At 48.4% G+C, this 21,794-nt stretch overlaps 4 non-coding genes across 4 annotated transcripts; all 4 read right to left on the bottom strand.

Annotated features, from left to right (window-relative positions):
• Positions 1 to 557: 557 nt before the first annotated feature.
• Positions 558 to 720, bottom strand: LOC134990958 (U1 spliceosomal RNA). Its single transcript, XR_010195422.1, has one exon. It is a non-coding gene; the product is annotated as a U1 spliceosomal RNA (small nuclear RNA).
• A 152-nt stretch (positions 721 to 872) lies between these two features.
• LOC134990956 (U1 spliceosomal RNA) lies at positions 873 to 1,036 on the bottom strand. The gene has a single exon (XR_010195420.1). It is a non-coding gene; the product is annotated as a U1 spliceosomal RNA (small nuclear RNA).
• Positions 1,037 to 1,710: 674 nt separating this feature from the next.
• On the bottom strand, positions 1,711 to 1,873 carry LOC134990957 (U1 spliceosomal RNA). The gene has a single exon (XR_010195421.1). It is a non-coding gene; the product is annotated as a U1 spliceosomal RNA (small nuclear RNA).
• A 152-nt stretch (positions 1,874 to 2,025) lies between these two features.
• Positions 2,026 to 2,189, bottom strand: LOC134990954 (U1 spliceosomal RNA). Its single transcript, XR_010195418.1, has one exon. It is a non-coding gene; the product is annotated as a U1 spliceosomal RNA (small nuclear RNA).
• Positions 2,190 to 21,794: the final 19,605 nt, after the last annotated feature.

Genomic DNA, 21,794 nt, shown 5'->3' with positions numbered 1-21,794 from the left:
ACATATTTTCAGATGAACATGGGAGGGCAGAAGGCTGCCTAATACTGAAGCACCCCCAAACAACAAACCAAATGCAACAACTAGTGCAAGCATTCCTGGGGGAAGGCCTGCAGCAGATGGATTTGCATATGGTGATGTCATCCAAGCAGTGGGTCAAAGTTGGCTTCAACCCTCGTCTGCATATGAAAAGAAAAAAGGGATGTGCAGGGCATGGTGGCCTTTTGCGGCGCTTGGATGACCCCTAATTCACATTAAACACCTCCACCCTCCTTCGGTGTGGGGCTCATGTTGGCTATGCCCCAGCCCCTGAAGCATTCAAGCTGATTTCTTGCAGCAGCTGGGCACTGTAACAGCTCCAGAGCTGCTCTGTAAAGCATGTAAAAGGGTGTGGGCCCTGCAGCACTACCTGTAGTTTGCATTGTGCATTGGAAGGCACAAAGTAAGCAGACAGGAGGAGAAGTCAGGATAGTGCACAAGGGTATAGAAGGGAGGGGCTCAAAAAAAAAGAAGTGGAAACAGACTGCAAACTAGGCTGGAGAGAGACCTGAGACAAAGAGATCTGAATTATATGAAAGCCGACCAGTGGAAACACAAATTATGCAGTCAAGTTTCCCACATTTGGGGAAATCGCAAGAGCAGCACACCCAGAGTGCAATGGGTGAGCCTTGCCCTGGGAGAAGCACCTTCATGATCATAGTATCTCACCTGGCAGGTAAGTAGGAGTTGGGCTAGAGCTGGGTAGGGTCGCTGCTCGGGCACTTCCCTGTCAAGTGAAGGAGATCCAACTGAGTCAGCACAAGGGAACTCTCGAAAGAAGAACAAGGCTAGAGGAAGATCTGAGACAAAGAAATCTGACTTTTACCAGAGCTGACCAGAGGAAAGCACAAACACAGTCCCCCACTACCACAAATAATGCAGTCAAGTTTCCCACATTTGGGGAAATCACAGGGGTCAGCATACCCAGAATGCAATGAATGAACCTCACCCTGGGATAACAGTCTTCATTACCATGATATCTCCTATGCAAAATAAGTATGATTTGGGATAGGGCTGGGGAGGGCCGCTGCTCAGGCACATCTCTGTCAAGTAAAGGAGATTCAACTGAGGCAGCACAAGGGAACTCTCATCTGGGGACAACAACTGCAGGGAGAACACATATTTTCAGATGAACATGGGAGGGCAGAAGGCTGCCTAATACTGAAGCACCCCCAAACAACAAACCAAATGCAACAACTAGTACAAGCATTCCTGGGGGAAGGTCTGCAGAAGCCGGATTTGCATACAGTGATGTCATCCAAGCAGTGGGCCAAAGTTGGCTGGAACCCTCATCTGCATATGAAAAGAGAAAAGGGGTATGCAGGGAATGGCGGCCTTTTGCGGCGCTTGGATGACCCTTAGTTCGCATTAAACACCCCCACCCTCCTTCGGTGTGGGGCTCATGTTGGCAATGCCCCAGCCCCTGAAGCATTCAAGCTGATTTCTTGCAGCAGCTTGGCACTGTAACAGCTCCAGAGCTGCTCTGTAATGCAAGTAAAAGTTTGTGGGCCCTGCAGCACTACCTGTAGTTTGCATTGTGCATTGGAAGGCACAAAGTAAGCAGACAGGAGGAGAAGTCAGGATAGTGCACAAGGGTATAGAAGGGAGGGGCTCAAAAAAGAAGAAGTGGAAACAGACTGCAAACTAGGCTGGAGAGAGACCTGAGACAAAGAGATCTGAATTATATGAAAGCCGACCAGTGGAAACACAAATTATGCAGTCAAGTTTCCCACATTTGGGGAAATCGCAAGAGCAGCACACCCAGAGTGCAATGGGTGAGCCTTGCCCTGGGAGAAGCACCTTCATGATCATAGTATCTCACCTGGCAGGTAAGTAGGAGTTGGGCTAGAGCTGGGGAGGGTCGCTGCTTGGGCACCCCCCTGTCAAGTAAAGGAGATCCAACTGAGGCAGCACAAGGGAACTCTCGAAAGAAGAACAAGGCTAGAGGAAGATCTGAGACAAAGAAATCTGACTTTTACCAGAGCTGACCAGAGGAAAGCACAAACACAGTCCCCCACTACCACAAATAATGCAGTCAAGTTTCCCAAATTTGGGGAAATCACAGGGGTCAGCATACCCAGAATGCAATGAATGAACCTCACCCTGGGAGAACAATCTTCATGACCATGGTATCTCCTATGCAAAATAAGTATGATTTGGGATAGGGCTGGGGAGGGCCGCTGCTCAGGCACATCTCTGTCAAGTAAAGAAGATTCAACTGAGGCAGCACAAGGGAACTCTCATCTGGGGACAACAACTGCAGGGAGAACACATATTTTCAGATGAACATGGGAGGGCAGAAGGCTGCCTAATACTGAAGCACCCCCAAACAACAAACCAAATGCAACAACTAGTGCAAGCATTCCTGCGGGAAGGCCTGCAGCAGATGGATTTGCATATGGTGATGTCATCCAAGCAGTGGGTCAAAGTTGGCTTCAACCCTCGTCTGCATATGAAAAGAGAAAAGGGGCGTGCAGGGCATGGCGGCCTTTTGCGGCGCTTGGATGACCTATAGTTTGCATTAAACACCTCCACCCTCCTTCGGTGTGGGGCTCATGTTGGCTATGCCCCAGCCCCTGAAGCATTCAAGCTGATTTCTTGCAGAAGCTGGGCACTGTAACAGCTCCAGAGATGCTCTGTATGGCAAGTAAAAGGGTGTGGGCCCTGCAGCACTACCTGTAGTTCGCATTGTGCGTTGGAAGGCACAAAGTAAGCAGATGGGAGAAGTCAGGATAGTGCGCAAGGGCATAGAAGGGAGCGGCTCAAGAAAAGAGAAGTGGAAACAGACAGCAAACTAGGCTGGAGAGCTCTTCTGTCTATATTTTGCAAACCTGCTCTTGTCCTCTCCAGCTGCTCCATGTAGATTTGACGTCTGGAAAGGTGCATAACCCACTGACAAGCAGGCACACTCCTGCATGAGTTTTCTCTCTCACTAGCTGGATGATACACAATCATTTGCATGTGCTCCACCTCCGACACACCACCCACCCAACCACCCAGTGACCAGAGCCACCCACAAGCCAACTGGCTCCGTGATTTAATTTGCACAGTGTAGTCATCCAGGCAGCATGTCCTTCTCAATGGAAGGATCTCTGGTTCCATGGAATCTTCCACATTGGAATGCTGCGGAATAAAAAGGATTTAAATATTCAGCTTGCTAGCATTCAATGTACCTGCGGCTTGGCTTTAGCACATGGGTCTTCATCCTGTGGCCCTCCAGCTGCTGTGAAACTACACATCCCAGCATGCCCTGCCACAGTTTTGCTATTAAGGTATGCTAAAACTGAGGCAGGGCATGCTGGGATGTGTAGTTCCACAGCAGCTGGAGGGTCGCAGGTTGAAGACCCATGTTCTAGCATGCCTGTTCTATGATGCATGTACCGTGATGTCACAATCAGCTTGGAATGGGGTGTCTAGCAGGCATTTGCTGACAGCCACTTGAGGGAGACACACATCAGGAGATGCAGCATATCGGAGGTCTTCGATGCCTTTCCAGCAAATGCACACCACCTGCTGCTGGTCTGGACACAAAACAATGCCCACAATCGAAGTCCCAAAATGCCCAACTACAGGATTCATGTAAGTAGTGAATTTAGGAATGAATTTAGAAGTAGGAAATTAAGTTAGTTCACAAGTACATTCAAATTCAGATCTAAAGTCTAGGTAGGCCTCACGTCCTGGCAGCCCCCAGCACTTAAAAATGCCTTGATTAGAGGTAGAGAATTAAATGTAGATAAAAAGTAGACACAAAATAAGACTCCACAGAGCAGTTATCAGGTGTCTTTATCAATTGTTGCATTTAAAAAATCAAGCAATTAGGGAACACAATGTTGCAACAATGTAACCCTATTTGCAAAATAGTACTAAATAAGTTTGTCGATGTAAGACATTTGCAAAGGCGCATCCAAAACACGCTGGAAAATGCAACTGAATCTGTTTTTGGAGGCTAGAATAGGAAATGTGCATCGGTCCTACAAGTACTGAAAGCTCTTCTACCATCTCCCTTTTCTGAAAAGCCATTTAATATATGGTTCCCAGATAGGGGACATATCAGATATTGCCTTTCAAAAGCAGCAAATATCATACCACTTCTATTGCCATCAAAGATAAACATTGATTGTTTTCAGATATTGGATTGAAAAAGCAGTCTTTATTGACATAAAGAAGCAAAAAAACATACATAAACATTACACACATAAGTACTGTGTTGCAGCACAGCCAAAACACAATACAAATGCTGTCGGTATAGTACAGTTCAAGAACTACAGCACAGGCCAGCCTACACTATAAATCATGAACTGCACTATACATTTAAACTATACAATAATACAACAGTTAATAAGGCTATGTGTGTGGAGTGTAAGAGGGTGAGGGAATCACAAGACCGAAGCTTTATTGTAACACAGACACATATAAGGGGAGGGGCAATAAATAGAAAGGTATCCTTTACTATAGAATGTAGTCTAATCCGACCTCTGTGCTCTTCCACAACTGAAAAACGGATAGTGTTCTCAAGCCTTCCATCCTGGAATATCTGTGGTCTTTCGCCAATGAAGAAAACAATCCCTCCCTCCAGCAGACCCTTCAAACACGATACAAGATCACAGCCAAAAGGCCGAGATACAACTACACTTGAGCTTAACAAAAATGGCTAAAACTTAGTGGAGGAAAGTGCAGTGCACCAAAACATAAGCTGACACAATCATGGAGAATGTGCCAGCATATATGCTCTTCTATCTATATTTTGCAAACCTGCTCTTGTCCCCTCCAGCTGCTCTATGTAGATTTGACGTCTGGCAAGGTGCATAACCCACTGACAAGCAGGCACACTCCTGCATGTGTTTTCGCTCTCACTAGCTGGATGATACACAATCATTTGCATGTGCTCCACCTCCGACACACCACCCACCCAACCACCCAGTCACCAGAGCCACCCACAAACCAACTGGCTCCGTGATTTAATTTGCACAGTGTAGTCATCCAGGCAGCATGTCCTTCTCAATGGAAGGATCTCTGGTTCCATGGAATCTTCCACATTGGAATGCTGCGGAACAAAAAGGATTTAAATATTCAGCTTGCTAGCATTCAATGTACCTGCGGCTTGGCTCTAGCACATGGGTCTTCATCCTGTGGCCCTCCAGCTGCTGTGAAACTACACATCCCAGCATGCCCTGCCACAGTTTTGCTATTAAGGTATGCTAAAACTGAGGCAGGGCATGCTGGGATGTGTAGTTCCACAGCAGCTGGAGGGTCGCAGGTTGAAGACCCATGTTCTAGCATGCCTGTTCTATGATGCATGTACCGTGATGTCACAATCAGCTTGAAATGGGGTGTCTAGCAGGCATTTGCTGACAGACACTTGAGGGAGACACACATCAGGAGATGCAGCATATCGGAGGTCTTCGATGCCTTTCCAGCAAATGCACACCACCTGCTGCTGGTCTGGACACAAAACATTGCCCACAATCGAAGTCCCAAAATGCCCAACTACAGGATTCATGTAAGTAGTGAATTTAGGAATGAATTTAGAAGTAGGAAATTAAGTTAGTTCACAAGTACATTCAAATTCAGATCTAAAGTCTAGGTAGGCCTCACGTCCAGGCAGCCCCCGGCATTTAAAAATGCCTTGATTAGAGGTAGAGAATTAAATGTAGATAAGAAGTAGACACAAAATAAGACTCCACAGAGCAGTTATCAGGTGTCTTTATCAATTGTTGCATTTAAAAAATCAAGCAATTAGGGAACACAATGTTGCAACAATGTAACCCTATTTGCAAAATAGTACTAAATAAGTTTGTCGATGTAAGACATTTGCAAAGGCGCATCCAAAACACGCTGGAAAATGCAACTGAATCTGTTTTTGGAGGCTAGAATAGGAAATGAGCATCGGTCCTACAAGTACTGAAAGCTCTTCTCCCATCTCCCTTTTCTGAAAAGCCATTTAATATATGGTTCCCAGATAGGGGACATATCAGATATTGCCATTCAAAAGCATCAAATATCATACCACTTCTATTGCCATCAAAGATAAACATTGATTGTTTAAAGATATTGGATTGAAAAAGCAGTCTTTATTGACATAAAGAAGCAAAAAAACATACATAAACATTACACACATAAGTACTGTGTTGCAGCACAGCCAAAACACAATACAAATGCTGTCGGTATAGTACAGTTCAAGAACTACAGCACAGGCCAGCCTACACTATAAATCATGAACTGCACTATACATTTAAACAATACAATAATACAACAGTTAATAAGGCTATGGGTGTGGAGTGTAAGAGGGTGAAGGAATCACAAGCCCGAAGCTTTATTGAAAGACAGACACATATAAAGAGAGGATTAATAAATACAAAGATATCCTTTTCTATAGAATGTAGTCCAATCCGGTCTTTCAACTCTTCCACAACTGAAAAACGGATAGTGTTCCCAAGCCTTCCATCCTGGAATATCTTCAGTCTCTCGCCAATGAAGAAAACAATCCCTCCAGCAGACTCTTCAACCACGATACAAGATCACAGCCAAAAGGGCGAGAAGCAACTACACTTGCGTTTAACCAAAATGGCTAAAACTTAGTGAAGGAAAGTGCAGTGCACCAAAACATAAGCTGACACAATCATGGAGAATGCGCCAGCATATATGCTCTTCTGCGGCCCACTAGTAGATGAGCACTCTGCAGCCACCACAGAAGAGACACCCTTGTCCTCGGAGACATGGTTATCCGCTGATGCATCTGAAGATGCGATCCGGACCATTTGTCCAGCAGATCCCACTGAAAAGTTCTTGCGTGAAATCTGCTGAATGGAATCGCTTCGTAAGAAGCCACCATTTTTCCCAGGACCCTTGTGCAATGATGCACTGACACTTTTCCTGGTTTTAGGAGGTTCCTGACTAGCTCGGATAACTCCCTGGCTTTCTCCTCCGGGAGAAACACCTTTTTCTGGACTGTGTCCAGAATCATCCCTAGGAACAGCAGACGTGTCGTCGGGATCAGCTGCGATTTTGGAATATTTAGAATCCACCCGTGCTGTTGTAGCAGTACCCGAGATAGTGCTACTCTGACCTCCAACTGTTCCCTGGACTTTGCCCTTATCAGGAGATCGTCCAAGTAAGGGATAATTAAGACGCCTTTTCTTCGAAGAAGAATCATCATTTCGGCCATTACCTTGGTAAAGACCCGGGGGGCCGTGGACAATCCAAACGGCAGCGTCTGAAACTGATAATGACAGTTCTGTACTACGAACCTGAGGTACCCTTGGTGAGAAGGGCAATTTGGGACATGAAGGTAAGCATCCTTGATGTCCAGGGACACCATATAGTCCCCTTCTTCCAGGTTCGCTATCACTGCTCTGAGTGACTCCATCTTGAATTTGAACCTTTGTATGTAAGTGTTCAAAGATTTCAGATTTAGAATAGGTCTCACCGAGCCGTCTGGCTTCGGTACCACAAATAGTGTGGAATAATACCCCTTTCCCTGTTGTAGGAGGGGTACTTTGATTATCACCTGCTGGGAATACAGCTTGTGAATTGCTTCCAATACTGCCTCCCTGTCGGAGGGAGACGTTGGTAAAGCAGACTTCAGGAACCTGCGAGGGGGAGACGTCTCGAATTCCAATCTGTACCCCTGGGATACTACCTGTAGGATCCAGGGGTCCACTTGCGAGTGAGCCCACTGCGCGCTGAAACTCTTGAGACGACCCCCCACCGCACCTGAGTCCGCTTGTAAGGCCCCAGCGTCATGCTGAGGACTTGGCAGAAGCGGTGGAGGGCTTCTGTTCCTGGGAAGAGGCTGTCTGCTGCAGTCTTTTTCCCTTTCCTCTACCCCGGGGCAGATATGACTGGCCTTTTGCCCGCTTGCCCTTATGGGGACGAAAGGACTGAGGCTGAAAAGACGGTGTCTTTTTCTGCTGAGAGGTGAGTTGGGGTAAAAAGGTGGATTTTCCAGCTGTTGCCGTGGCCACCAGGTCCGAAAAACCGACCCCAAATAACTCCTCCCCTTTATACGGCAATACTTCCATATGCCGTTTGGAATCCGCATCACCTGACCACTGTCGTGTCCATAAACATCTTCTGGTAGAAATGGACATCGCACTTACTCTTGATGCCAGGGTGCAAATATCCCTCTGTGCATCACGCATATATAGAAACGCATCTTTTAAACGCTCTATAGTCAATAAAATACTGTCCCTGTCCAGGGTATCAATATTTTCAGTCAGGGACTCCGACCACGCCACCCCAGCGCTGCACATCCAGGCTGAGGCAATCGCTGGTCGCAGTATAACACCAGTATGTGTGTATATACTTTTTAGGACATTTTCCAGCTTCCTATCAACTGGCTCCTTGAGGGCGGCCGTATCAGGAGACGGTAACGCCACTTGTTTTGATAAGCGTGTGAGTGCCTTATCCACCCTAGGGGGTGTTTCCCAACGCGCCCTAACTTCTGGCGGGAAAGGGTATAATGCCAATAATTTCTTAGATATCAGCAATTTTTTATCGGGGGAGACCCACGCATCATCACACACTTCATTTAATTCTTCTGATTCAGGAAAAACTACGGGTAGTTTTTTCACACCCCACATAATACCCTTTTTTGTGGTACTTGTAGTATCAGAAATATGCAAAGCCTCCTTCATTGCCGTGATCATGTAACGTGTGGCCCTACTGGAAAATACGTTTGTTTCTTCACCGTCGACACTGGAGTCAGTGTCCGTGTCTGTGTCGACCGACTGAGGTAATGGGCGCTTTAGAGCCCCTGACGGTGTTTGAGACGCCTGGACAGGCACTAACTGACTTGCCGGCTGTCTCATGTCGTCAACAGTTTTTTGTAAAGTGCTGACACTATCACATAATTCCTTAAATAAGACCATCCAGTCAGGTGTCGACTCCTTATCGGGTAATATCACTACTACAGGCAATTGCTCCGCCTCCACACCATTTTCCTCCTCATACATGTCGACACACGCGTACCGACACACAGGACACACACAGGGAATGCTCTGATAGAGGACAGGACCCCACTAGCCCTTTGGGGAGACAGAGGGAGAGTTTGCCAGCACACACCAGAGCGCTATATATGTATAGGGACAACCTTATAAATAAGTGTTTCTCCCTTATAGCTGCTATATATGTTTTTATATGCCAAATTAGTGCCCCCCCCTCTCTTTTTTACCCTGTTTCTGTAGTGCAGGACTGCAGGGGAGAGTCAGGGAGACGTCCTTCCAGCGGAGCTGTGAGGGAAAATGGCGCTTGTGTGCTGAGGAGATAGGCTCCGCCCCCTTCACGGCGGCCTTTCTCCCGCTTTTTATGAGGTAAAATGGCAGGGGTTAAATACATCCATATAGCCCAGGAGCTATATGTGATGTATTTTTTACCATAAATAGTGTTTTCATTGCGTCTCAGGGCGCCCCCCCCAGCGCCCTGCACCCTCAGTGACCGGAGTGTGAAGTGTGCTGAGAGCAATGGCGCACAGCTGCAGTGCTGTGCGCTACCTTTCTTGAAGACAAGATGCCTTCTGCCGCCGATTTCTGGACCTCTTCACTCTTCTGGCTCTGTAAGGGGGCCGGCGGCGCGGCTCCGGGACCCATCCATGGCTGGGCCTGTGATCGTCCCTCTGGAGCTAATGTCCAGTAGCCAAGAAGCCCAATCCACTCTGCACGCAGGTGAGTTCGCTTCTTCTCCCCTTAGTCCCTCGATGCAGTGAGCCTGTTGCCAGCAGGACTCACTGAAAATAAAAAAACCTAAGTCTATACTTTTATTCTAAGCAGCTCAGGAGAGCTACCTAGATTGCACCCTTCTCAGCCGGGCACAAAAACCTAACTGAGGCTTGGAGGAGGGTCATAGGGGGAGGAGCCAGTGCACACCACCTAGTCCTAAAGCTTTTACTTTTGTGCCCTGTCTCCTGCGGAGCCGCTAATCCCCCATGGTCCTGACGGAGTCCCCAGCATCCACTTAGGACGTCAGAGAAAATGATGCTTATCTTTTTGAAGATGGAGAGTCAGTGGAGGTACACCCAACGCGTTTCGTCCTTAGACTTCATCACCCCTTGATGAAGTCTAAGGACGAAACGCGTTGGGTGTACCTCCACTGACTCTCCATCTTCAAAAAGATAAGCATCATTTTTATCATCCTGAAATATTTTTTATCAGTATGAAATTGTTTTTACTGATTTTACATGATTTTGGATTCTAGCTAAATTATATACTCTATTTTTACCTGTTTATGTTTTTAAAATCTTTTTTTTTTACTGCATATCAAAAAAAAAATTTTTACCTACTTTTTTATCCCATCATTATATTATAAATTGCATAAATAAATATATTGTTACCCTTTTTCTAAAACCGTATCCTGCTATATTCTTCATAGTTACTTTAATTTGATAGACACTGTAAGTCGCTGGTACCCCTATTCCCCTTTTTTTCATATATATATATATATATATATATATGCACACACACTCATGTATATACATGCATATACATGTATACACAAATACACGTATGTACATGTTTATGTATGTATAATACACTGATAGAGTACATTATATTTATGAATTAATTGCTTCCCGATTCTGCAGCATCATCATCAGCACCACCAGTGTTACTCACAGTCACTTCACACTGACTGCTGCACAACACATCACTTAATTTCCGGGCCGCCCGCCACCTGGTGAAGAGACATGGGAGATGAAGGACCAGCAGTGCCACGTTGAGCGGAAGTATTGTGAATTAGTTACCCACACACTCCTTGTGACACCTGCTCCCCGTCTGCCCTCCCACCCGCCGCCTGCCGTCCGGAACCCACACTGACAAGTAAGTCTCAGCAGAATGTGTCTGCCAGCAGCTCCCAGTCCCTCCTAGAGGAACACTGCCAGTGGTGTGGCGGCCGCGGCACACTAGGACTGAGAGACCGCAGCAGGAGGAAAGCACAGGTGGGCGGGAGGAGAGCATGGGCGGACATCACCACGTCACATTGCAAGGTGACGCCAGTCCCCCCAGTGAGGCTGCCGACGAATGCACTCAGCATAGTATTAGCAGCAGGCAGAGGGGGGGCGGGTGCAGCGGTGGTGGGAGGTACGGAAATGAGCTGCAGGCTAGGCTCCACCGATCACACACTCAGCGATCACTGTGCTACAGCAAGCGTGGCGTGCAGCGGTGCTGGACATTAGGGAGTGCCTGTGCGCACCAGGCACCCCCTGTACGCACGCCTATGCGCTACCACCCCCCATATGCCACACTACATCACTATGCTACAGCCCTCCCATATGCTGCACTTCATAATTACACTATACCCCCCATACAACATACTACATCACCACACTACACTACTCACAATAAAATTAAAACATCCCAGTTCCTAATTCTTAATGAGCTCACGTGAGTTCTCTCCCCAACGGAGCTCCAGACCAAGTAACAATGAAGACACCAGCAGCGTGTAGGGGGCAGGCCTGGTCCACTTGTCAGGAGAGAGCAGTCACAGGAGGGTAAGAAGGGGGCGGGGCCTAGTCCTACAGACGGGAGAGAGCACAGACAGGAGAGAGCAAGGTACAGGGGTAGAAGGGGATGGCTGATGTGAAGAAGGGGGCGGGGCCTATTCTTACAGGCTTTCAAAATTCGACTTTAAAATTCGACATTTGACAAATTCGACTTTTCTGCAATGGTACAAATGCGGCAATTCGACAAAAGTATATTCAATTGAAGTTTGTAAATTTGACAACAGTGCTTTTAAACAGTAAATTCGTCATTCTCAATCTGCAACACTTTGCTGGCGGAATCTAATTAAAAAAATTTAAAAACATGTTTTTTTTTTGCTGTTTTTTTTTTTTTTGGTAATAGCATATCTATTTATATTAGAAGGGATTAGGTACTTGGTTTGTCTTTTTTGGAGGCACAAGTATTATTTATATATTTTTTAAAATATTATTTATTTTTTAAATGGAATGTGAAAAACCCAGAAAAAAAATTGTGTGGGTCCCCCCTCCAAAGCATAACCAGCCTCGGGCTCTTCGAGCCGGTCCTGGTTCTAAAAATCCGGGGGAAAAACGGACAGGGGATCCCCCGTATTTTTAAAACCAGCACCGGGCTCTGCGCCTGGTGCTGGTGCAAAAAATACGGGGGACAAAAAGAGTAGGGATCCCCCGTATTTTTTACACCAGCATCGGGCTCCACTAGCTGGACAGATAATGCCACAGCCGGGGGTCACTTTTATACAGTGCCCTGCGGCCGTGGCATTTAATATCCAACTAGTCACCCCTGGCCGGGGTACCCTGGGGGAGTGGGGACCCCTTCAATCAAGGGGTCCCCCCCCCAGCCACCCAAGGGCCAGGGGTGAAGCCCGAGGCTGTCCCCCCCCCATCCAAGGGCTGCGGATGGGAGGCTGATAGCCTTGAGAAAATTTAAAGAATATTGTTTTTTCTAGTAGTACTACAAGTCCCAGCAAGCCTCCCCCGCAAGCTGGTACTTGGAGAACCACAAGTACCAGCATGCAGGAGAAAAACGGGCCCGCTGGTACCTGTAGTTCTACTGGGAAAAAAATACCCAAATAAAAACAGGACACAGGCACCGTGAAAGTATAACTTTATTTCACACCTGCCGACACACACATACTTACCTATGTTGACATGAAGCAGGCGGTCCTCTTCTCCAAGTAGAATCCACGGGTACCTGAAAATAAGATAATTATACTCACCTGATCCAGGTTCCAGATTAAATCCACGTACTTGGCAAAACAACAAACCGAACACCCGGACCAGACGGACTGAAAGGGGTCCCATGTTTACACATAGGACCCCTTTCCACGAATGCAGACATCCGAATCTCGCGAGAATCCGACAGCGGGATGATGACGTTCGTGCGCGCTCGGGCTAGCCGAGCAAGGCGGGAAGGTTCGAACCTGCCTCGGACCCGTGTAAAATGGGTGAAGTTCGGGGGGTTCGGATTCCGACGAACCGAACCCACTCATCACTAGTATGTACGTGTGTGTCAGGTGCCGTGCGCGTACGTACGTGTCAGTGCCTTGCGTGTACGTACGTGTGTGTCAGGTGTCGTGCGTGTATGTGTGTGTGTGTGTCAGGTGGCGCGTACCTACATGTGTGTATGTCAGGTGCTGTGCATGTGTGTACGTACACGCGTGTGTCAGGTGCCGCGCGTGTACGTGTGTGTGTGTGTGTGCCAGGAGCCGCGCGTGTACATGTGTGTGGGTGTCAGGAGCCGTGCGTATACGTACATACGTGTAGGTGTCAGGTGCCGAGCATATACGTACATACGTGTGTGTGTGTCAGGAGCAGCGCGTGTTCGTACATGTGTGTGTGTCAGGAGCCACGCGTGCTTGTGTGTGTGTGTGTCAGGAGCCATGCGTGTGCATACGTGTGTGTGTCAGGTGCCACACGTGTACGTACGTGTGTGTCAGGTGCCGCACGTGTATGTGTGTGTGTGTTAAATGCCGCGTGTGTATGTACGTATGTGTGTGCCTGGAGCCGCGCGTGTACATACATGTGTGTGTGTCAGGTGCTGTACGTGTATGTGTGTGTCTCAGGTGCTGCACGTGTATATGTGTGTATCTCAGGTGCTGCATTTGTATGCGTCAGCTGCCACGTGGGTGTCAGGTGTTGAGCGTGTATGTGTTTGTGTCGCATCTGTATGTGTGTGACTGTCAGGTGCTGCGCGTGTATGTGTGTGTCAGGTGCTGCATGTGTATATATGTGTGAGTGGCAGGTGCTGCGTGTGTATACGAGTGTTTGTGAGGTGCTGCGAGTGTATGTGTGTGTTAGGTGCTCTGAGTGTATATGATTGTGTGTCAGGTGCTGTGCGTGTGTGCGTTAAATGCCACATGTATGTATGTGTGTCAGGTGCTGTGTGTGTGTGTGGGTGTGTCAGGTGCTGCATGTCTGTGTGTGTGGGTGTCTCAGGTGCTGCGTGTGTGTGTCTGTCAGGTGCTGCATGTGTGTGTCAGGTGCTGCATGTCTGCGTGTGTGTGTCAGGCGCTGCATGTCTGTGTGTCAGGTGCTGCGTGTGTGTGTGTGTGTGTCAGGTGCTGTGTGTGTGTGTGTGTGTGTCAGGTGCTGCGTATGTGTGTGTGTGTCAGGTGCTGCGTGTGTGTGTCAGGTGCTGCGTGTCTGCGTGTGTGTGTCAGGTGCTGCGTGTCTGCGTGTGTGTGTCAGGTGCTGCGTGTGTGTGTCAGGTGCTGCGTGTCTGCGTGTGTGTGTCAGGTGCTGCGTGTGTGTGTGTCAGGCACTGCATGTCTGTCAGGTGCTGCGTGTGTGTGTGTGTGTGTCAGGTGCTGTGTGTGTGTGTGTGTGTTTCAGGTGCTGCGTGTGTGTGTGTGTGTGTGTGTCGGGTGCTGCGTGTGTGTGTGTCAGGTGCTGCGTGTCTGCGTGTGTGTGTCAGGAGCTGCGTGTGTGTGTGTGTCAGGTGCTGCCTGTCTGCGTGTGTGTCAGGTGCTGCGTGTGTGTGTGTGTGTGTGTGTCAGGTGCTGCATGTCTGTGTGTCAGGTGCTGTGTGTGTGTGTGTGTGTGTGTGTCAGGTGCTGTGTGTGTGTGTGTGTGTGTGTGTCAGGTGCTGTGTGTGTGTGTGTGTGTGTGTGTGTGTGTCAGGTGCTGCGTGTGTGTCAGGTGCTGCGTGTCTGCGTGTGTCAGGTGCTGCGTGTCTGCGTGTGTGTGTGTGTGTCAGGTGCTGCGTGTCTTCGTGTGTGTGTCAGGTGCTGCATGTCTGCGTGTTTGTGTGTCAGATGCTGTGTGTGTGTCAGGTGCTGCGTGTCTGCGTGTATGTCAGATGCTGCGTGTGAGTGCGTGTGTCAGGTGCATGAGTATGAGTGTCAGGTGCGTGTGAGTGTGTGTGTCAGGTGCTGCGTGTGCGTGTGTGTCAGGTGCTGCGTGTGCGTGAGGTGCTGCGTGTGTGTCAGATGCTGCGTGTGCGTGTGTGTCAGGTGCGTAAGTGTGCGTGTGTGTCAGGTGCGTAAGTGTGCGTGTGTGTCAGGTGCGTGAGTGTGCGTGTGCGTCAGGTGCGTGAGTGTGTGTGTGTGTCAGGTGCGTGAGTGTGTGTGTGTCAGGTGCGTGAGTGTGTGTGTGTCAGGTGCGTGAGTGTGTGTGTGTCAGGCGCTGTGTGTCTGTGTGTGTCAGGCGCTGCGTGTCTGTGTGTGTCAGGCGCTGCGTGTCTGTGTGTGTCAGGCGCTGCGTGTCTGTGTGTGTCAGGCGCTGCGTGTCTGTGTGTGTGTCAGGTGCTGTGTGTGAGTGTGTGCGTGTGTGTCAGGTCCGTTTGAGTGTCAGGTGCTGCATCTGTGTGTGTGTGTCAGGTGCTGCGTGTGTGTCAGGTGCTGCGTGTGTGCGTGTGTGTCAGGCGCTGCATATGCGTGTGTCAGGCGCTGCATGTGCGTGTGTCAGGCGCTGCATGTCTGTGTGTGTCAGGCGCTGCGTGTCTGGGGAAGGTGGCCGGACACACAGCAGGGAGGGGGGGTGGCCGGACACACAGCAGGGAGGGGGGGTGGCCGGACACACAGCGGGGGGGGGGGGGGGGGGGTGGCCGGACACACAGCAGGGGGGAAGGGGGGGCGGACACACAGCAGGGAGGAGGGGGGGGGGGTGGCTGGACACACAGCAGGGAGGGGAGGGTGACCGGACACACGGCAGGGAGGGATGGGGGTAGGGGGTGGCCGGACACAGCAAGAGGAGGGGGGGTGGCCGGACACACAGCAGGGGAGGGGAGGGTGGCCGGACACACAGCAAGGAGGGGGGGTGGCTGGACACACAGCAGGGAGGGGGGGGTGACGGGACACACGGCAGGGAGGGGAGGGGGTGGCCGGACACAGCAGGGAGGAGGGGGGGGTGGCCGGACACGCAGCAGGGGAGGGGAGGGTGGCTGGACACACGGCGGGGGGGGGGGCTGGACACACGGCAAGGGGGGGGGGGAAACACGGCGGGGGGGGGTGGCTGGACACACGGCGGGGGGGGTGGCTGGACACACAGCAGGGAGGGGAGGGTGACCGGACACACGGAAGGGAGGAGGAGGGTGACCGGACACACGGAAGGGAGGAGGAGGTGTGGCCGGACACACAGCAGGGGGGGGGGCGGACACAAAGCAGGGAGGGGAGGGGGTGGCCGGACACAGCGGGAGGAGGGGGGTTGGCCGAACACACAGCACGGGAGGGGAGGGTGGCTGGACACACAGCAGGGAGGGCGGGGGGACGGACACACAGCAGGGAGGGCGGCGGGGGGGGACACACAGCAGGGAGGGCGGGGGGTATGGAAGGACAAACAGCAGGGCGGACAGACACATAGCAGGGAGGGCAGGGGGGGCGGACGGACACACAGCAGGGAGGGGGGGACTAACGGACACACTGCAGGGGGGGGGGACACACCTGACACACTGCAGGGAGGGACGACACACTGCAGGGCGGGGGGGGGGGGGACACTGCAGGGAGGGCGAGGGGGGGGGGAGACGGACACACAGCAGGGAGGGCGAGGGGGTGGGGGACGACGGACACACAGCAGGGAGGGAGGGGAGGACTGGTGACCATAGAGACCTTGATAAATATCGCATACTGCAGGGAGGGAGGGCCGGACACAGCAGGAGGAGAAGGAGGGAGGAGTGGCCGGACACAGCTGCCCGAGACGGCTCCTACTGCCAGCCGCACCACAGACGCGGGGAGGAGACGCAGGCAGCAACCAGGGAAGGTCCGGCGGGCGGCCGGGCACACAGCGGGAGGGAGGGCGGACAAGCGGGGGAGAAGTGGAAGCTGGGTACACAGCGGTGGGCTGCCTGACAGAACTCACCCAGTGCTACGCAGCTCCGGCGAGCTCCTCCCGCTTCATGGACCTCAGTGAACTCACGCGCCGGGAACCGCTGGCTGTCCTCCTGCAGCTCCACGTGACTCCTTCCCACTCTGTCTCCTCGTGCCCAACTGCCAGAGCTACTCTCTGTACACCCCCTGCTGGCGGCCACTGCGCAGCCGCAACAAATTGAAAAGCCCTATCTTTATAATGGGGCATATTTTACTTAATTAAAAAAAAACTGTAACTTCCTGAAAAACCTTAACCCCAAAAGGCACTACACTGGGACATACTCTATCTAGTAAAACAAACCCCAAGTCTTAATTCGTCCTCTATCCTGAGTTATGCCTTCCCAAAAAAATCCTCATTCACTCTATGGGAATACGGTGTCAAAAAGCCACAGAGGGAGTGGCAGAAAAAAACTGACAGTTGGAACTTTAGGTTACTCCCAATTCCTCATTTTTTATTATTTTGCCCTGAAATTTGGCATGCAGCACCGTGTGACGATTCTACGCTCCCATGGCAAATTTCAGCTCAGTACGTCCAATCAGTTTTGAGGTGTAGCCCCTCAAACACCATGCCCCCATCTCAGAAGTTCCCTATGGGAGAATTCCGTTTGTTCGATTCAGCCTTAATATAAGGGCACGACCGTGACCTTATAATATATATATATATATATATATAAAATATATATAATATATATATATATATATATAGATAGATAGATATAGATATAAATATATATATATATATAATATATGTATGTGGCTGTGTACATATATACACGCGTGTGTGTGTGTGTGTGTGTGTGTGTGTGTGTGTGTGTGTGTATATATATATATATATCTATCATGTGTGTATTACTGGTGTCTGCTGGTCTGAGGGATATCTGTGTTGAATTTGTTTGTTTCTTATTTTTTTTATTTTTCTATTTTATTATATATATATATATATATATATATATATATATTTATTTATTTATTTATTTTTTTGGGGGGGGGGCGCAAAATTTCTGTCTTGCCCCGGGTGCCGGTAGTCCTAGTTTCGGCCCTGAGGAGGGGCATAGAGGGAGGAGACAGTTCACACCCTTTGAAAGTCTTAAAGTGCCCATGTCTCCTGCGGATCCCGTCTATACCCCATGGTTCTTAATGTGATCCCAGCATCCTCTAGGACGTATGAGAAAACAAATAACGCACACACGAGGAGGAGAGAACAAAGGAAGCTATAAGGAGGGGAGGGGAGGGGGGGGGGGGGAAGGTAAGGTAGTAAAGGGATATTGGATAAACTACAACCTTATACATATTCATTAATGTACCAGTAGTTAGAAGTAGAAGAGCTCTAACAGAAACCACAAAGCTTATCTAAAGCCACACCACACTGGATATGCCCAATCTCATTTGATCTTTGAAGCAAAGCAGTATTGGACTTTGTTAATACCAAGCAGTCTCCCATCCATGTATTATCAGATTATTTAGGTGTTTTTAAACTACCAACACCCTTTTCTTGGTACTGTACATTTAATTTTTACACATATTATTTTATGTACCAGAAGTTAGAAGTAGAAGAGCTCTAACAGAAACCACAAGCTCATCTACAGCCACAGCACACTGGATTTGCCCAATCTCTCCTGATCATGGAAGCTGAGCAGTGTTGGTCCTGGTTTTAGTACTTGGATGGGAGACCACCAGGAAATACCAGGAGCTGTGTGTATTTTTACAATACCAACACCGTTCTCTTGATGCATTCCATTTTGAAACATTGGGGCAGATCTATTAAGCCTGGTGAACTGATAAAGTAAAAAAATACAAAAGAATATAACCAGGCGCTAATACATCATCACCATATTCTGGTGATCAAATTACTGGTATTAAAAATTATGTACAAATAATACTGCAATTAATGTATACTTAAGCTGCAGGAGAGAGCTTGACTTGGGGTAAATCAAGTAAAAAAAGAACCGGCACTTTAAAGTCTCCGGTAACACTGGAACACTGAACTAATCTCCTCTTGCGCTATAAATAGTATGATATGGCTCAAAGTTCAATAAAAACAAATAAATAATTTCATATATTCTATATTTTTTATTACATATAAATATATATATATATATATATATATATATATATATATACTTTACAATAAACTATTAGACCGGTCAAATAAAATCACTAACAATATATTTGCATAGCTATAGGAGGTGGATCTTAGATCTCTGTGCACAGAGAAATTTTCAAAAATAAAAATCAGTCCATATATTGGATTAAAAAATCAATTTACCAGCTGTAATTCGCACCCATGTAGTAGATAACATATTTATAAGTTGTTATATATTGGAATTCCTCAATATGCTGCCACTTGGCAAAGGAGATGATATTGTGCAAAATAACCGCTTCACACTGGAGCCTTACGTGTAGCTTGCACCAGTTGTTATAACACGGGAGAGTCCAATGACAGAAGAGACGGTCTCGGGCTGCGGGAACGGCGCTTCACTGGCGCCTGCTGTGCTGAATAATTACCCGACTTCCAAGCTTTATGAGTCCACGCCTCCAAGTGCCGTATGCAGACACCACAATCACGGTTGTGTTCTCCCGATCTCCGTTTAGTCCACGGATATTACCGCTAGATGATGGTATATTTTGGGGGTGCAAATAAGGCTGGTATAAGGGTCCAATGACTCTCCCGTGTTATAACAACTGGTGCAAGCTACACGTAAGGCTCCAGTGTGGAGCGGTTATTTTGCACAATATCATCTCCTTTGCCAAGTGGCAGCATATTGAGGAATTCCAATATATAACAACTTATAAATATGTTATCTACTACATGGGTGCGAATTACAGCTGGTAAATTGATTTTTTAATCCAATATATGGACTGATTTTTATTTTTGAAAATTTCTCTGTGCACAGAGTTTATCTAAGATCCACCTCCTATAGCTATGCAAATATATTGTTAGTGATTTTATTTGACCGGTCTAATAGTTTATTGTAAAGTGTATATATATATATATATATATATATATATATTTATATGTAATAAAAAATATAGAATATATGAAATTATTTATTTGTTTTTATTGAACTTTGAGCCATATCATACTATTTATAGCGCAAGAGGAGATTAGTTCAGTGAACTGATAAAGTGCAAGGTGATAAAGTACAAGCCAGTCTGCTCCTAACTGTCATTTTTCAAACCCAGCCTGTGACATGGCAATTAGGAGCTGATTGGCTGGTACTTTATCACCATGCAAATTATCATTTCACCAGGTTTAATAAATCGTCCGCTTATTCATTTATGTACGAGTAGTTAGAAGTAGAAGAACTCTAACAGAAACCACTAAGCTCATCTACAGCCACACCACACTGTATATGCCCAATATCACCTGATTTTAGGCCTGGTTTGTTCTTGGATGTGAGACCACCTGGGAATACCAGGTGCTGTAGGTAGTTTTATACTACCAACACCGTTCTCTTGATGCATTCTATTTTGAAACTTATTCATTGATGTTGAAGTTAGAAACAGCAAAAATCATCTACAGCCGCATCACACTGGATATGTCCAATCTCATCTGATGATGGAAGCTAAGCAGTGTTGTGCCTGGTTTGTTTTTGGATTTCAAGTCCTGCCTTCTAGTTTGGCCACGGCACCTCGGATATTTACCAAGGTCATGGCCGTGATGACGACCCTTCACCATCAGAGAATCAGGATCCTGCCAAATCTGGACGACTTGCTGATCCTGGTGAACTCCCAAGAGGTTCTCCACAGTTATCTGGAACTGGCGGTCCAATTCCTACAAGTCCACGGGTGGCTCATCAACTGAAAAAAGTCCTTGCTGGTCCCTGCTCGGAACATGGCGCACCTAGGGGCACTGCTGGACACACACAGCCAACAATTGTTTCTGTCTCCAGAGAAAGTCCTGAAAATTCAGGACAGTATCTTTCTCTCTCGCCCAAGAGTGTTGATACACATGGCGATGCAAGTACTAGACCTCATGGTGTCGGCTTTCGATATGGTAGAGTACGCTCAATTTCATTACCGCCCTCTGCAGAGGTTAATCCTCTCCAAGTGGGACGGCCTGCCTCATTGGATAATGTCTCAAATGATCTCCTTGACTCCGGAGGTTCGTCTGACACTGAGCTGGTGGCTACAGGACCAACAGTTGAGCAGGAGCCATCCCTTCTGGATCTCTAGCTGTGTCCTCCTGACAATGGATGCCAGTCTTTTGGGCTGGGCCACGGTGTTGGAGCAACACTTTCTCCAGGGTCGGTGAACCAGGGAGGAATCTCTCCTCCTGATATACATTCTGGAATTGCAGGCAGTGTTCAATTAATTGACACTGGCCCTGCCTCTAGTACAGAACAGGCCTGTTCAAGTACAATCTGACAACGCCACCACGGTAGTGTACACAAATCATCAAGGCGGCACTCGAAACTTGGCGGCACTCGAAACTGCATGGCAAAGCTGGAAGTATCAAAAATCCTCCATTGGGTAGAATGTCATCTGACAGCAATATCGGCAGTGTTCATTCCCGGAGTCCTCAACTGGGAAGCGGATTTCCTCAGTCGTCAGGACGTTCACGCTGGAGAGTGGAGAGGCCGCAGCAGAAATGTCTGCACTGGTGTCATTAGGTGACTGAGGCAGGGATGACTGGGAGATAGTGGGTGACTGAAGCATGTATGAGTGGGAGATAGTGGGTGACTGAGGCCGGGGTGACTGGGAGATAGTGGGTTACTGAGGGAGGGGTGATAGGAAGGGGTTGGGTAAGTATGGGAAGAAAGTGGGTGACAGGGATAATAAATGACTAAGGCAGGGGTGATAGGGAGATAGTGGATGATTGTGGCAGGGGTGACAGGGACAGTAAGAGACTGAGGCAGGGGTGACAGGGATAGTGGCTGACTGAGGCAGGGGTGACTGGGAGATAGTGGGTGACTGAGGCAGGGTTGATAGGGATAGTGGGTGACTGAAGCAGGGGTGACAGTGGGTGACTAAAGCAGGGGTGA

The sequence above is a fragment of the Pseudophryne corroboree genome, unplaced genomic scaffold, assembly GCF_028390025.1.
Source record: "Pseudophryne corroboree isolate aPseCor3 unplaced genomic scaffold, aPseCor3.hap2 scaffold_1195, whole genome shotgun sequence".
In the NCBI taxonomy this organism is placed as follows: Eukaryota; Metazoa; Chordata; class Amphibia; order Anura; family Myobatrachidae; genus Pseudophryne; species Pseudophryne corroboree.
Note: the sequence above shows the minus strand (reverse complement) of the source record. Positions and strands in the feature narration are given on the sequence as shown.